Source organism: Astyanax mexicanus, chromosome 4 (genome assembly GCF_023375975.1).
Source record: "Astyanax mexicanus isolate ESR-SI-001 chromosome 4, AstMex3_surface, whole genome shotgun sequence".
NCBI classification, from domain to species: domain Eukaryota; kingdom Metazoa; phylum Chordata; class Actinopteri; order Characiformes; family Acestrorhamphidae; genus Astyanax; species Astyanax mexicanus.
This window is the reverse complement of record NC_064411.1, coordinates 19337522-19355062: the sequence shown is the minus strand read 5'-3', so window position 1 is coordinate 19355062 and position 17541 is coordinate 19337522. Positions and strand designations below refer to the sequence as shown.

The 17541-nt window shown below is 37.5% G+C and overlaps 3 protein-coding genes and 2 pseudogenes across 4 annotated transcripts in view; 3 read left to right on the top strand and 2 right to left on the bottom strand.

Moving 5' to 3' along the window:
- The window catches only part of LOC111196797 (zinc finger protein OZF-like), a 180569-nt gene that overhangs the window by 71665 nt on the left and 91363 nt on the right, over nucleotides 1–17541 (top strand). The gene's annotated exons all lie outside the window — the stretch shown is intronic.
- The window catches only part of LOC125801236 (zinc finger protein 271-like), a 356087-nt gene that overhangs the window by 255505 nt on the left and 83041 nt on the right, over nucleotides 1–17541 (bottom strand). The window lies entirely within an intron of this gene.
- The window catches only part of LOC111188757 (zinc finger protein 239-like), a 105431-nt gene that overhangs the window by 34761 nt on the left and 53129 nt on the right, over nucleotides 1–17541 (top strand). The window lies entirely within an intron of this gene.
- The window catches only part of LOC125801557 (zinc finger protein 420-like), a 126937-nt pseudogene that overhangs the window by 88331 nt on the left and 21065 nt on the right, over nucleotides 1–17541 (bottom strand).
- LOC111195955 (uncharacterized) lies at nucleotides 503–17454 on the top strand (annotated as a pseudogene).

Genomic DNA, 17541 nt, shown 5'->3' with positions numbered 1-17541 from the left:
AAGAAGACAATTTCACAGTGACCTTTTTGACAGTGACCACAGTGACCCTTACCCAAGAATATGCCACTTGTCTTCTTTTCCATGGAAACACATAAGATTAGGAAAAATAGAAAATAAACAGGACATGCAGACATGGTCAGTAAGAACTATTGATTTGAATGGAAATAATAATAAATTAATAATAGTTTATTTTTAATGATTAGTAATTTCATTCTTTACTTAATTTACACGCACAAATGCCTGTCTAATTTCACTGCTGTTGCCTCTCTAAAAATATATATTTTTATCATCTTACATTCCTTCACACAAGGCATCTGAGCACACAAAATTACTTTTGATAATTTTTGTTAAATTACAAGTGCTTTTGTACACTTTTGGGATTCCATTCATTTACTTACTAATGAAATTATTCTCTGCCATCATTCTCTGTGTTTTATCTCCTGCCCTTGCTGCTCTGCACTGGCAGAAGGCGTTGTATCCTTTCAGTTGGGGTCGCGTTTCTATGCGTTATGAGCAGGCTTCGGGCTCAGAGGTAAGTTTTTGTTTTATATAACGTTATACCGATTTCTAGTTGTTTTACTACATTGTATTGTAAATTGTACACCAGTACATACAATAAGCGTACATTAACTAAGTTAAATATTTTGCTTGTAGGACAGCTAGGTTAGCTACTACTCAAACCTAGTTAGCTTGCAAGCTATTGTGTGTAAACGTTAGCGTCGGCTGAGATGAACCATAGATGAGGACTTTGACCCAGCTGGACTAAGACAGTGGGCATCAGTAAACATTTTAGTGATGTGATAATTCAGTAATTTATTTTTTTTACCACTAAAATAACGTTTGGTAACATAGCGTAGTAATAAATTGCCTTGACTTTAGATATAGTCTCAAACTCACCAGGCAGGATGTCTCTTTATGGCATTATAATGTGATTTTGATTAGCGTTTCGTTAGCCTACCTAGCTGGCTAACTAGCCAAGTTAGCTTACGTTAGGGATACATAATGAACGTTTTCTTGAAGGTTGACTGAAACACATCTTGTTCGTAATTCGCGTACCTTCTACTATTATTATTATTATTATTTTTATTTTTTTTTATTATTATTATTACGTTAACTAAAGGTAGCGACCTTTGCTAAACTATCTAATTGACAACTTGCTAATTAGCAACTTGCTAGCTAGCAGATATGTGAAGTTACAGCGATTTAAATTAACACTGTTTACATGTAACTTAATAAAAGTAACAAAAATAATTAATTGTTGTTACCCATAATGAAAAATGAATCAAATTAACTACGGAAACTGTAAATATTGTATGTTATACCGTCAAAAAGTGTTGTTACCACAAACCAGTTGAGCTGAGGTAAAATAGCCGTTACTTTCAAACCTCACGAGACCACAGCTGGCTCGTGCGCCCACAGCTGGCTCGTGCGCCCACAGCTGGCTCGTGCGCCCACAGCTGGCTCGTGCGTCACATGCGCTACTAGTCAGTCACCTTCCATTAAGCTTTTTACAATGTTTTTTTTATTTATAAGAATAAAATATATTTATAAATAGCATAAAAACCTTTCTTTATATATAGCCTAGATATTTTTATTATTATTTTCGTTCAATAAGTTGATTACCTGTTATTTTTCTTTGTCTGTGTTCATCTTCCTTTTTCCATTTGATCTGCTGCACACCATCCTTGTTGGAGACTGCTGTGCTGCACCACTCTAAACCACTATTCCCTATTTTATGGACTGAAAGCTGCAAGTTTAAAATCTTCTCTTGTAATAAGGTAAGGTGTATATATCCGTACATATATATTTACATCCCAACTGGGGTTACCCAGGTTTTCTGTGTGAAGTTGACACATTATCCCTGTTCCCTCACAGTCCATAGACTAATCAAAATTAATGACATATCATCTTTTGCAATGAAAGGCTTAGGAATTGCAAATAAATTGAAATTAATTTGTCCTGTAACATACCAGACCACAATTGCAACCTGAAGGAAACAATGTATAAACAGTTCCTTCCAATTGCAAAAAAATGTAAAATTTACATATGTCTGGCTTGTACTGAATGGTGAAATTAAGTCAGAAAAACAAGCTGGTATACATTCTTAAAGTTCAGTACCGCCTCTACTTTTGAATGTTTTGCCATTCAGGAAGACATTGGTAACTATAATAATTAGTCAACAGAGAAAAATCCACATTGCGCATGCAGGGCTTTCTTGTAACATTCAGCAACTCCAATATTTACATTTCTGTTTTTTATTTGCACCTTTTCTTCACATAGGCCCTAGTCCCCTGGACCCTCATGGACCCAGCAGGCAGATGTCTGGATCTTCAGTTTTACCCAGGTAAGTAAAAATATTTTATTTTTTATGTTCACAATTTTCTAAGAAACATTTAATATAGTCTCAATCTAGATTGTTCAACCAAGCTATCATTGCAAATAGATTTTTAGCGCAAATTACAATCTTTAAGCTGTTTGCAGTAAACAAATCACACGCAAATAATTTAAATGGCTCAACACAATTAATAGAATAGTGTTTTTTTCCAGATTATTCATAAATGGTGTGACCCAGTTGGCATCTGGAATGCTGTGAATTATATAATACTTAGTTGAGTTGCACTTGGCAATATCCTTTTGCACATATCCAAAGTTTCCCCAGTCTCTCTCAGTTCATCAACCTTTACTGTGTGGTTAGGAAAACGAAAAGAAATAGCTTGGAAAAGTCAATAACTGTTTATTGTTGCATTTTAAAGGCACACTAGGCAAAAAAATTCAGTTAATACATATGTTTGCTACTGTTTTAAATGGTTAAATGAGTAATAACATTGTGAACTAACGTTCTCTCGGCCACCCTTGTGGTTTGTAGGGGAAAAACCATGCTTGTAATTTTAATAGTCCTAAAATTTGACCTGCCCTGTGTCCCAGGCACCGCAAGAGTCAGTCCTGCTTTACAGCAAATACCAGCCCAGCCAGAGTGAGAGGCAAGCTAGTTTGTTAGCTAGCTAGCACTGGGTAATAGCTGTCTGTCCAGATTTTCAAAGAGACCTCAGTCAGGTCTCTTTGAAGGGAGCAGGTGATGTGCTGGGCAGCCGAAGAGACACTGCTCGGTTCCCCGCGAACTGCTCGGCCAGCTATCTATGTGGGAAGCAAGCAATGTGTCCTCAGCCAAGGACAGGCAGCCCGCTCCCTGCAAAGAGACTTGGCTAAGGGGTAAAATTCACCTCAAACCAAATCTGTGCCAAATAACGGGCTATTTAGTAAAATAATGTGTGAAGCTGCCTCACGGGTCACAGTTCAGATTTGTTGTAATTATATTTGTGTGCATTTTGCTTTCTGATGGGAAGTTGCTTGTATTCAGATTAATTTTGAAATATTCATGCTGTATAAGATTTGTGCTGGGAAAGGGAAGGGGCTCCAACTTGACTTGTAAACATGAATTACACTTTGCAATTGTAGGAGCAAGAGGGAGCAAAAAACTCCATCTTATCTAGTGGGCCTAAGATATAGAGGACAGAAAATATGATTTGTGTTCTGCAAAATAAAATAATTTAATTCCATCAGCCAGCCCGCTGCGAAAAACACCAGACTGTGCTAATGGTTGAGGAATCTAGAGCTACTAAAATTTGAACCCAACAACAAATCTGTAAAACTCTAGTCTAGTGGATGTGAGAACTCTCAGTTCTACTGAATGACTGTTACAATTTCAAAACATAAAAGATGTCCATGAGTCAAAGTTAAGAATTTAAAATAAACTAAAATTTACTGGAAAAATGGTTTCAGCAGTACAGATCTTGAAAAACGAGCATGAGTAAAGACATGTAGTAGAAAAGAGTAAAAGTACAATAACTGGTCAGTCTATAGCATAATCATATCTCAATAGAACAACGCATTCATAAGAGGAAGAGAAAAGCCATGTCAGGGGTGAGTACCCTTGGCCGTCTCCTCACTTAACCCAACACAGACTTTATCAAATCATGTAAACCCTGATGTAAATTATAAAAAAATATATGTAAAACAATTGTAAACAATCTGTCAATAGGTTTTCATCAGCAGTGTCCAGTTAACTGCTTGTTGTCCTGTTCTGATGATGTGTTCAGCTCCAGCCTGTCTAGCAGGAGGACAAGCACAAGTGTGTGTGTGTGTGTGTGTGTGTGTGTGTGTGTGTGTGTGGGTTTGTTTCTGTCAATATATGGTCCAACCAACCATGAATAATATCCAGTCAGGTTCAGAAATAAGGGGGGAAATTTAAGGGGTGCCCAGCTGTGAAAGGATTTTTTAAAATCTAAAAAACAAAAGTTAGGTATAGTTAGTTACCTATAGGCAGTAGTTTGTGTCCATACTGAATCTAAATTCCAATGTATTTATTTATTTAGTTTTGTTAAAAGAAAAGCAGTCCTAGAATCCCCTAGAACCTCCCCCCATCTCCATCTATACACAGAGTGTAAAGAGAGTGTTGAAAAGGTGCTGCGGAGTGTGTTCTTACTTCTGTGTCCAAATCATATATCTGAACCATATATAAGCTAAGATGTGTTCTTCTGGAACACTTGAAGCTTTTGTTTAATTAGAGTTTAGGCTCTACAGTACATTTCTGACACAAAATAAAATAAAAGCCACAATTTTTGATACTCTTACTCCCTTACCTATGAGTAAAAAGAACCTTGATAGAATTCATATTGTGATGCATATCAATATTGATTGCTGTAGAAAACTATATTGTAAAAGCTCTAGTTTCTTATACACCTTCTATACATTATTTATGTGTTTAGAGTTATACAGTGTCTCATGTTACAATGTTTGTATTACAGTGTGGTTATATATTATTTATTTACCACAGAATGTGATAAAAACTCAAAGCTTCTGTTTACACAGGGAGTCCAAACCTGGGCATTAGGGCTGGGGCGGTATTGATTTTTTATAACCGCGGTAAAAAACTAACGCATCACCGCGATATTGCGGTTAACCGCGAGACCCCAACCCCCCCCCCCCCCCCCAAAAAAAAAAAAAAAAAACACCGCAAATTTATTGGTAACAAATCTTTATTCTTCAAACCATACAGCCTACATACAACTTCTACATAAACCATAAATACAGCATAACAAGTGAACATATGCTGCCTGTATAATTCGTCATTGTACAGCTAACCTGTCTTTTTCCGTGCAGACTTTTTGAAGGAGGAGCTTGTCCGCCTCCCCCTTCTCCATCCATAGATCTATTTTAGGGCTGGCCCGAATAGCGGTTTTGAGCTCAGGATATTCGGCAGTAATTGGTAGCGAATATTCTAATATTCGTTTAAAAAAAAAGACGAATTAATCCACAGCAAAATTTTCCACTGACCCCCGGCCCCGAAAAAAATATATTTCTCACCCCTTTCCTCGGGCCGTTCGGGCTCAAGGCTCAAGAAGTCTGTGATAGGCGTCTGTTTTTTTTTTATTCACACTCTTCTTATTTCTCATTAAATATCTACTAGATACAGATTATATCTGTACAGTATCATTTATTTCACTTCCCTCCTGAATATTTGGAGTGCATTATGTATCCTTATGTTGTGTAGTTATGTAGTTTTCACCCCAGAATTTCTGCTGCTGCCCAGGCTTCGGCTGCATCGCAGGGCAGGAGCGCAGCTGCGTTATGGCTATTTCGTTTGAATTGTGCAGTGCAGAGTATTACAGATTTTGTATTTTTGCACTTGGGCTATTAGCTCAATATTAAATATTTCGTTTGTTTATAAATTATTTTATATTCTTAAACCATGTTAAATTATATTCGATTGGAGGAAATTAATTCAGACATCATTTCTTTTTTGTCCCGTTACCGTTCCGCAAAAAAAATCCTTCTTTTAATCCCGCATCAGCCCGCCACATACACAGTTTTGCCGCACCTGCCCCGCGGTCCTAAATAAATTTAATAAATTACATTTAGTGCTTAAAATTAAAAAAAATATTTATTAAAACCGCGCGCGGTCACGTTTCTTACCACATTACAAAAAAAAAATCGGTGTGTGTGTGCGCGTGTCGGTCCATTCTCCGCTCCTTTTTTGTGCTTAGGGTTTTTTTTGTTGCGTGCATGAGAATCACTGCGTGATTATTACAATTTTCTTAACTATTTATTAATGTGCTCCCACATCCTCTGGATTGATTAAACTCCTGTTCCCGCCAATAACAATTCAGTTCTGTCTGTGCCGCAAGATATCCTGACGGGACCCGCGTCATATAATATGTTGATTAAAATGTCGTGACGTTAAGAAATCGGCTCGCAAGAGACAACCGACCAAAAAAAAGACATTAGTTCCATTTTAAAATAATAGAAACCTGTCCTTTATGTTTGACAATTTTTGTTTCACTTTACGTGTCCTTACTCATCTGAAGTTTATTTATCTGAACTGAGTTTCATATGGTTATATTTGTAGCGGTTCTGAACTCAGTTCCGCGTGCTGTGAAAGAGACAAGGCGCAGCGCATTTTACCTCAGACTTGGTCAGATAACAACATTTCAGTAAAGATGGTGGTTATAGTTTTATATCATTGCTTTGCTGTTTGAACTACACTTCAACCAACCTTACTATTTTTACCAAGACTGAGGCGCAATGCCGCGCGTTCTCCGCGGTGCTCACGCAGAACAGCCAGCAGCCAGACAATGAATTAATATATTTTACTTTCTCAAAATGTGACCACGGAACACCTTACATGGCTCTATGGTTTACCTTGAGGTGGGTGAATTAGTTTGATGTGTTGGCGAGAGGTGCAGACACCACTTTCCGGCAAATCTTGCAGATGATTCTCTTCTGTTCTGAGTCTTTTTCTTCCTTTTTTCTCAACTTACTGAGCCTGCCCTGTAGCTTCCATTTCCGAGCCAATATTAGTGCTGCTAATCTTCACTCTCTTCAGCAGCCTCAATGGAGACGAAGTGAGCAGGACCTCAATGAGTACCACGCACCGCGTTTTGCTTAACCCATTCGCTGCCGCGCCAGTGCAGCGGCAGCACAGATAAATGACAAAAAAATTTATATTCGATATTATGAATTTTGAGATCGTTTGACACCAATATCTATCGCGATCAAAATATATTTGATATATTGCACAGCCCTATAGTGTAGGACTTACACTTGACATATTAATACTGAATTCACCACAGTTGTGCTTATATGGAGCATTTTACTACCGCTCAAAACGCAGTCAATCAGATTTGACAGCCATAAAAAAATGCGGTAATGACGGTAATGAGCTCATCACCGCGGTGACGTCCCATAACCGCGGTATTGCGGTAATAAAATTATCGTCACAGCCCTACTGGGCATACAGAATGATGAACGACTTTGAGCACTCCTCGCTCAGCAATGCTGTTCTCTCTGCCTCTACACCCATTAGCTCCACAGCTTCTCAGGTAAAACTAGTGCAGTGAATGGCTTGCAATGGTCACATATTAAAGCTTAAATGTAAGAAAGAAAATAACATTCATTACTTAATTTCATGCTCAGAAATACACTTTTAATATCTTAAAAGGTTTTGGGTACAAACAAATCAACCCACTACAGTCTGATCAAACCTCCTTTCCAGGAAAGTCTGCCTGCATTTAATCCTTAGTTTCTCACCTTATCTGAATTAATATATTTACGGCTTTTGCCTCCACTCAAACTCATCATTCAGGTAGTATTCTGCCCTTCGTATTATAACTGTAAACACTTGTGGGTATCTGTATTTATTTTTTCCCCTTTTTGTAGTTAGTTTTAGGAGGAGAAATTACCACTGTGTGTGGTCCTAGGATCATAATAACACACCCCACAACAGTTTTTACATGACTAAATGACTCTCCAAATCACTTTCCAAACTTAAAGGTGTCTCACAAATACTTTGAGTCACTGCATTTAAAAAAAAGACTCAGTGATAAACTCTGTTAATTTTACTATTAAAATGTTTAATTTTACATGGTCAGAGAGAGTGCAGACAATAATAGGTTTAACATATTGGCTTTATCTATAAGTGCTTGAAAATGCTTGAAATCACAACTGTATGTGACACTGTATGTCAGCAAACAGCTATTTGACAAAAAAAAAAAGTATCGATTTATAGCAGCCATAACGTCTCATGCTACAGATGGGCGCTAGTTCTCAACATGCAAGTGTGGATTTATGTTTTGTAATATTGCTGTTTTGCTTTACATTTACTTCACTTAACAGCGCAAACAGACGTCTGATATGGGTCACATTTAAAACGCACATTAAAAAATTAAATAAGCCTAAACTAAGAATCCGATTTGGTCAGAAAAGAATTGGGCCGTCTCTGTAAATGTACAGTGGTGCTTGAAAATTTATGATTTTTTCTATTTTTGCATAAATATGACATCATTAAATAAAACATCATCAGATTTACACACGTCATAAAAGTAGATAAAGAGAATCAATTTAAACAAAGGCTCTGTACTGAATGAGTAGGCAGTAGATAATAAATATTATTTACCATTTGGCATAATCTGGAAAGACACAGAGGCAGATGCTGTTTACACATTTTGTGTAATAGCTAGATTTATAATCCTTCCTTAAGAACGATCCTGCTTTGATTTAGGGGTGTCGGACCCCTCACTGCAGCCGTAGTTCAGTGCTTTGGGCTGGAGGTAAAATCAGTTTCTGGAAGTAAAGTCTGTCACGCTACTTTATTCTGTGGGGGAGATTCTTGGTCTTTTTTTTTTTTAATACTAAGGCTCACAGGATGATAACCGTACATTTTAATACCATGGTATACCGTGAAACCGGTTACCGCTGCAACCCTAATCAGGACTTTGACTTGGTCTTTCCAAACATTAACTTTATTTTTCCTTAATCGTTCTTTGAAAGAACCATTTGAGATTCAGTTCATGGAGAGATGTCTTGACATTTTCCTTAAGAGTTCTCTGATGTAATTCAGAATTTGTTATCCCATCAAGCCGTCCTGATCCAGATGAAACAAAACCGGAATAAACCAGACTAATGCCATCACCATGTTTCACAGACGGGATAAGGTCCTTATGCTGGAATGCAGTGTTTTCCTTTCTCCAAACATAACGCTTTTCATTTAAACTGAAAAAAAAATATTTTGTTCTCATCCGTCCACAAAACATTTTTCCAATAGCATTCATGTGATCATTAGCAAACTGCAGACAAGCACTAATGTTCTTTTTAGAGAGCAGTGTCTTTCTCCTTGCAAACATTGTTGCTTAGTGTTCTCCTGATGGTAGACTCATGAGCATTAACATTAGCCAATATGAGAGCGGCCTTCCGTTGCATAGAATTTACCCTGGGGTCCTTTGTGAGATCGCGACTATTACAAGTGATCTTTTTTGTTGACCACTCCTGGGGAGGGATGTCTGACTGTGGACTGGTGGAGTCCAAGTTCTTTAAAGATGGTTTTGTTAACCTTTTTATAGCTTGATGAGCATAATCAATTATTCCTCAGAAATGTCCTTTGTTTGTGCCACAATACACTTTGTCAAACATGTTGTTTAGAGCAGGCTTTGATAGAGCCCTGTTTTTTTTTAAATAAAACAGGCTCCACCCTCTCACATCTGATTGCGATCCCATTGATTGAAGACACCTGAATCTAATTTCACAAATGAACTGCTAATCCTAGATGGTAACATACTTTTGCCACTCGCAAATAGGCAATATTGGATTTTCCTCAATAATTAAATGACCAAGTATTGTATTTCTATTTGTCCTATTTGTTTAACCCCTTATCAGACAGTATTTTTCAATTTTCTGCATAATATTTTGCACCCAAATCTTAAGAATTTCTACACAAGTTCCCAAACTTTCTAGCACCACTGTTGCCTTTGAGAACTTTGATGAATTCCCTGCTGTGCAGATTACAAAAAGTCTTTGCCTCTCATTCTGAGGATAGAACACTGCAATTGAAGGCCAGTAGAAACACTAATTGGCAAGTGCACTCATATCACTGTACATTTACTTTGACAACGTATTTAAATAACTTACTTGATAAAACTATATTTAACTCCATATACAGTCTGTAGATAATGATACACTCTCTCTTGCTCTCTGTTTAGATTCAAGTATATGTATACAGAGTGTTGTTTCTATACATTAGTCAATAATTGCATATATTGGGGTCATGAATTGGATAATTACTGATGGGATAATATCTCCTGAAGCCCCCAGTGCAGCCACTGCCTCTGCTTGCACTTTGTGTTGTATATATGTCATGTCAAGACTAATGTGTACTGTCTTTCTTCTTGTTTTTTTTTTTTAGCTGGTTCCTGGTTTTTAAGCCTGTACCTGGTTTGGTCCGACCAAGAGATGTGGTCTCGGTCCGGATCTACTGAACTATGCTCTGGTTCGCCTGCAGTGTGAAAGCACTTTTCTAGATGGTTCAGACTTTCAGACCAATTAAAGAAAGCAGAGGCAGCCCTTTAAACAAACTAGAGGAGGAAAGGATTGGTGCTGAACTGAAATCTGACTCCCCTTGGCATGCAGGCGCATCACCATTATAGGACACAAGCACTTACACTGGGAATTAATTTATTAACTGTAACAATAGACTAAGTCTTACTTATACACAGAAAAAAAAAAATATGATGAGAATTTGTTAAACTCATTCTGCTGCGGCACATGCGTGCTCGCAAAGGCGAGTCAGATTTATCACATAATCAAAGCAACTCACAAACACTTATTATTCTATAAACCAATTAATAGAGAATATAGAGAGATGCAGCCCATGTAGCTGATGATGACAGGACATATTAAAGTTCTTTAGTCCGCTCACTAAACTGTAGTGTGAAATCAAACTGAACTGGACCAAATGGATACAGTGTAAACCCATGAATGTAGGTTCAGACCATGGTCCGGACTTTCAGGTATGAAAGCACCCTTAGTTTCAATCAATCACAGGACAGCTACAAATCATATATAATCTTGGTCCTTCATAATAGAAATGTACTGTTGAGAGTTGTACAAGTGTCTGTGTTGCTTCTAAGGTGAGGAAAGTTCAGCCAGTAGTTGTACTTTGGTAAGGAACTGTCCACTGATCAAGGATTATAAAATGACTAACACAATCTGCATTTTTAAAAAGATGAGTCTGAGTCTTTAAATGTACAGCTGAAATGCACTGATATTATTTGTAAAGATAAGAACAAAGCAGTATGTCTCATGTTGTTTGTTATAATGACAATAAAAACTGTCACCCAATAAACTAATGTGTAGTATTTTTGGTCTCCCCAAAGAGCTACTTACATGTAATCATGCAATGTAAAATATTTTAAAACAAGCACTGCTGTTATTTTTGGCTGTTTGGATAAGTTGGTCAGTATGGAATGTATTTATTAAGTTGACAAAAAGTCTAACAAACAGATCAGGTGCAGAATAGAGATTTTTAAGAATGCAATGTGTCTTTTGTTCTCTGTGATTAATATTGGACACATCAGACCAAACCTTTTTAAAGTGAAATACATTTATTTTTATTTCCTGGTATGATACACACAAGATACACTTGGATTTTTTTTGGAGGGCTATGCCTCAGTTTGGCTTAATGCTATTTTTATAATTGCAGTAATTGTATGGTTTTGATAAGCCATTGGTGATGGTAGTAGATGTTACAATTTAGGCAATGAAAATGTGATGCTTGCACAGTGAAAACGCTAATATTAATATTTACACATTGCAGTAGATTAGCATTAAATTAAAAAAAAGTAATGTCATTTAGTTTGTAGCCTAATTAACTCTAAATCTAGCCTGTTTTGGGGCTTGAAAAAGAGCAGTTCGGTTCCATTTCTGAGAAGGGACAGATACGGAAAGACAAAGGAAAATACCCACGTCTGGTCTAGTCTGTGTGATGGGCTGCTCCCCAACCGCTCTGTAATGTGATAATCAACATCGTAATAATCAGCTGCACCTGCTCCATGGAGAAAAACACACCCAGACGTTCAAAGGTAAGTTCTGTTAGGACCTGCCACGGACGTTACCGAACGTCCTATTAAGGGGCGTTTGGGAACGTTCTGTTTAGATGAGAATAGGACCTGCTGCGGACGTTACCGAACGTCCTGTTAAGGGGCGTTCGGGAACGTTATGTATGGATGAGTATAGGACCTGCTGCGGACGTTACCGAACGTCCTTTAAAGGGCTGTTTGGGAACGTTCTGTTTGGACGGTAATAGGACCTGCTGCGGACGTCAGTTTGGTCCTACAAACGTCCTATAGAGAACGTTACAAAAATGCCCAAACAGGGACGTCCGCGAACGTCCCCGGGACGTTCCTTGTTTGCTGGGCAGACACTGCAGTGATTTATGAATGAGTGAGAATACAAATCTGTTTACCTGTTTTGTAATGTTTTATTTGTTTACATGAATTTGGATTATGAGGGTCACATATGGTTGTCTAATAGTCTAATAGGGTTTTTAACTGAACTAAAGTCTGAATTATTGATATAAAAATGTACAATAACTTACACACTACACATTTTATTGTTTACTTATTATAAATTATAACTGCTCTTACTTTCTGTATCAAAAGTAAGGCTCCTTCTTTGAATACAATATTAGTGTGATTGCCAAACATTGTCATCTGATATGTATATAATATATTTCAAATATATTCTGTGTAATTATTTTACTGGTTTAGTTAAATATTTACAATTCGCAGCAGTATATTCACATTTTCCCAAGTACTGTAAAAGTACACAGTAATACAAGTTTAATAAAGTCCCTAATTTTAAGTCTTTAGTTTAACAAATACATTTTAAAAACGTCTTCCATTTGATACCAGTAGATAATCCACAGTCATCGTGCTTTTTGTTTCCATTTTTTAGATTTTACAAGGCAGATTATAATCCATAAGAAGCCAAACTCTCTCCGAGAAACATTAGTACTTGGAATAATAATAATAATAATAATAATAATAAGGCTTTTTTCCTCCGTTTTTTATTTTTCCTCTGATCAGCTGGGATGTACAGACCTTCCGACTGAGGGTAAGGTTACTATGAGAGCAGCAGCTGTGAGCCGCACGGAACGAGAACAACGCGCTCACCCAGCAGAGCAGCGAGAGGTACCGTTACCGAAAGTCTAGATAAACTGACAATTAAAAGATAACATAGCTAGCGTTAGCTACTTATCTAGCTATCTTACCATAGCTAGCCAACGCTAGTTAACTAGCTAACGCTAACTAGATGAAGCTAAGTACCCAGTAAGCTTTCTAACTTCTAAACTGAACGGTTTATCAACCAAACAGCGCCTGTGTGTTTCAATATCCACTTAAATCATGTCCGTTTTATTCAGTCTTAATGAACTCTGGACTTTACATGTTAAATAGCTAAATGTATATAAACCAGCTGGTTAACTGGATGGCAGTACCTGCTGTGGACGCGCTGCAGGGTTCTGCACGGCTCCACGTAGAAAGAGAATAGACACTCCAAAAACGTCTCTCTCTCAGAAAAGCATCTGAAAAGTTCTGCTCAGGTTTATGCGGGTAAGATCTCTGAGTAAATGCTCCATGTTAGCCTAGTTCAGCCTCGTCTTCATCCATAATCTCCACAAACAACAAGCTCGTTTACGCTAGCTCTGTACCTGGGCTCTTAAACCAACCAACCTCGTGACGTCACCAGTGCTGCACGGGCAACATGGCGGCGCTCTAGCTCAAACGTAACAAACTAATATATTATAATTTAGTGTGTAAACATTTTATATAAATCCCCCCCCCCAAAATAAATTCCATTATATTTAATCCCTTAGAAAACTTGTACAAACTGAAATGTTTCATGTCCCCTTTAATAGATTGATAAACTTTGATATCACCACTGGTAGCTTCCACGTCTATAATCCACCCAACATTAACCTGAACTGATGCACTGGTGCCACCTTGAGGCAGAATAACGCAACAGCACTGATGCACACATTTGATGACCTTCTGTTTGAAGGTATTTTGGACCATTCTTCTTTACAAATCATCTCCAGATCATCGGTACACATGCAGTCCTCAGTTCTTAACTGCCATAAAAGATTAAACACTCTATAAAAACATATGAAATTATATCCCTTAAAATATACTAAAATGAACCAAGAAGACCCTTCGTTCTCACTGATGCTCAACACAACATCCAGAAAACCGAACCACATAAAATCTGACAGTGTCACACAAGACCAGGATAAGGATCCAGAAGCAGTCTCTCTGATCAACAATTCTGATCATTTCCACCCAAATTAAAATTAATTAAGATTCTGGCACCAAAATGTAACTACAGATACATTGTATTATAACAGTGAGTGTATAGATTACAGTATATATATAAAGGTTTAACACATTAATCATTAAATATTTACACATTCTTACAGCTCCAATACAGAAATAACATGATATAATTGTAATAAACGTACATACACTTATTGTAAAGTAATTAATAACATGTTGTAAAGTTTTAAGTCATTACAAATCTGTTCTACAGCAACATGTTCAACATATTCTTTTCTCTCTGCAGGATCCAGTGACGTGTTCAGAGTGGTTGGTGATTCTGTTCAGCTGGAGATAAATGGATCTGTATCAGAGTTTGATGAGTTTTTCTGGGTGTTTAGTGGATCTGTTCCTGCTCTAAAATATTATAAACAATATAAAGATTTTAAGCCCTCCCCCCGTTATAAAGACAGAGTGGAGTTTATTGAGGAAACCTGCAGCCTGACCCTGAAGAATCTACAGAAGACTGATAATGGACTGTATGAAGTAAAAGCATCCAATACATAAAAGACAACTACATTATGTGCGCATCGACTCTCTGTTTTAGGTAAGTCATTCCAGCACATCAGACATGTTTTATTTTAACATATTTTAATATACTACAGAAAACAAAGGTACTCTTTAGTACAACACTATATCTATATTAAAACAGATAAAAGTTAATAGTTATTGGTTCACTAATTAACTCTTTCACTATTCACAATTTACTACAGATATAAAACTGAGGAGGAAACGACTAAACAAACCATCTCCGTTTCTGTATTGTCTGAAAAAACACCACCACACTGCTTTATGATATATACTGGTGTCATGGTGGGGTACAGAATACAGACACTCGCGGAACCAGTTAAGGATTTTATTAAAAACCCACAGGGTACAAAACAAAACAGTAGCAGTTGGTAGATAATACTGTTAAGCAGATACCAGGAGGAAAAGACCATTACCGGATAGTGAGGCAGTCCAATGGTCATAGACGAGGCAGGCAGTATCAGAGAAGATCCAGAATCAGAAACAATACACAGTCCAGCGTTCATACACGAAGCAGGCAGTATCAGAGGTGATCCAAAAAACGTAAACGATAAGCATTCCAGGTAATACACAAAAATCCACAGAGTAGGCAAGGCAAAAATCTGAGTCGAGAAAACAAAAGCAAGGTCATACACGAGAAAACTATAACAGAGATAAACGCTTTCTAATGTGGGCGAAACCAGGCAATACGCGGCGTGCGTGCGTGCGTGTGTGTGAGCAGACCTTAAATAATACAGGTAATCATCAGTACTCAGGACTTCCTGGCCGGGGCAGGTGAGGTGTCACGTGATCAGCAGCGTGTGTGATGTCAGTGTGTGGTGCATTCTGGGTGTTGTAGTTGTTTGACTGAGAACCTCCGTTGGAGCTAAGTGTGGAAGGACAGGGAGCGCCTACAACACCAGACGTGACAACTGGAAATTCTAGCGTACATCATCTGTACACTACATTCTGCAAGATGCATTATGTGTGTTTAATAGTGAACTACAGTGACTTGAAAAAGTTTTCATACCCCTTGAACTTTTCCATATTTTGTCACATTACAACCACAAGCATAAATATATTTCATTGGAATTGAATGTGAAAGACCAACACAAAGTGATTTACAATTGTGAAAGGGGAATTTTTTTTTTTAGTTTTACAAATAAAAAACTAAAAAAAGTGTGGTGTGCAAAAGTTTTCTTTGAGTTCAACCAATTGCATTCAGAAGTTGCCTGATGACTGCTAATAATCTAATCTCAGTACAAATACAACTGCTCCAAGATGGCCTCAGAGGATGGTTAAGAGAATATTGGGGAGTAAACAGCATCATAAAGTCCAAAGAAAACACAGGCCCATGGTAACTCTGGATGAAATGCTGAGATCCACAGCTTAGGTGGAACAAGGTGCTTTGATCACATGAGACCAAAGTTGAATTTTTGGTCAAAATGCAAAAACGCTATGTGTGGCAGAGAATTAACACTGCACATCACTCTGATGAACACACCATCCCCACTGTGAAACATGGTGGTGGCAGCATTCTGCTCTGGTGCTGCTTTTCTACATTTTAGATCAGAGAATATTCATGTGTTAGAATGGCACAGTCAAACCCAATCTAGAACTTGTGGCAAGATCTGAAAACTGCTGTCCACACATACTCTCCTTTTAATCTGACTGAGCTTGAGCTGTTTTGCCAAGAAGAATGGGCGGAAATTTCAGTCACTAGATGCGCAAAGCTGGTGGAGACATGCCCTAAAAGAGTTTCTTTCCACTTGACAATTGAATACCATTTTGTGTTGATCTTTCACATTAAATTTACATGAAATATTTTTTACGTTTGTGGTTGTAATGCGTCAAAATATGAAAAAGTTCAAGGGGTATGAATACTTTTGAAAGCCACTGTATAAATAAACATAAATGTACTGTTCAGGTTTTAAACAGCACTTGTAAAAAGCTGTATTTCTGTAATAGAGAGCGATTTTGACCCAAAGCCGCTACAGCTACTTTAGCTTTAGCATCAGGATACTGAGTAAACATCAACACTATCTGCTGTCACAATGCTAAGCTATAACAGAGCTGACCCCTGTGACATCACCCTCACCTGCAGAGGTCACGACCTCTCAATCAACTCCACCTGTTATAAAAAAAAACCTGTGAGGAGAAGGAAGTGACATCACCTGGAGGCGTCGCCCTTTCCCTGTCAGTCTGGGACAGCATCATCATCTGTAACCATAGCAACTCAGCCAGCTGGAAGCAGGAGAATAAAACGTTTACACACCTCTGTGCTGATATAGGTACACACACACGCACGCACACACACGTGAAAAATGTTTTTTTTTTTTCTTTTTTAGCATGTTTGTTACTCCTAAAATATTTCAGATCATAAAACAACAGTCAGCTCTCTTATAGCCCTCCTGAGTTCATCTGCAGGAAGTGAAGATGAACACTGGGATTATTCTGTGTGTTTCAGATGCAGTGTCGCCCCCTGCTGGTGGATCTGTGTGTTTAGTGAAGACTGGACTGTATTCCACCATTCTGATCACCAATCACATCCGAGAGAGACGCAACAAATCATCCAGTTCTGTTATTATGGTCTGGAGTAAAAAAATCAGTTTAAACACTCCTCTCTTTAATTTATCACATGATAGCAGCAGTTTTAAAGATTCAAATTTGAGTGAAACGATTGTGTTCACAATTTCTTTAATTCAAGTGAAAGATTTCTTTATTTAGAGCGAATGATTTTTTTATTTGAGCAAAAGATTTCATTATTTAGAGAAAATAATTTTTTTATTTTAGCGAATAATTTCTTTATTTAGAGCAAATTCTTTTTTATTTGAGC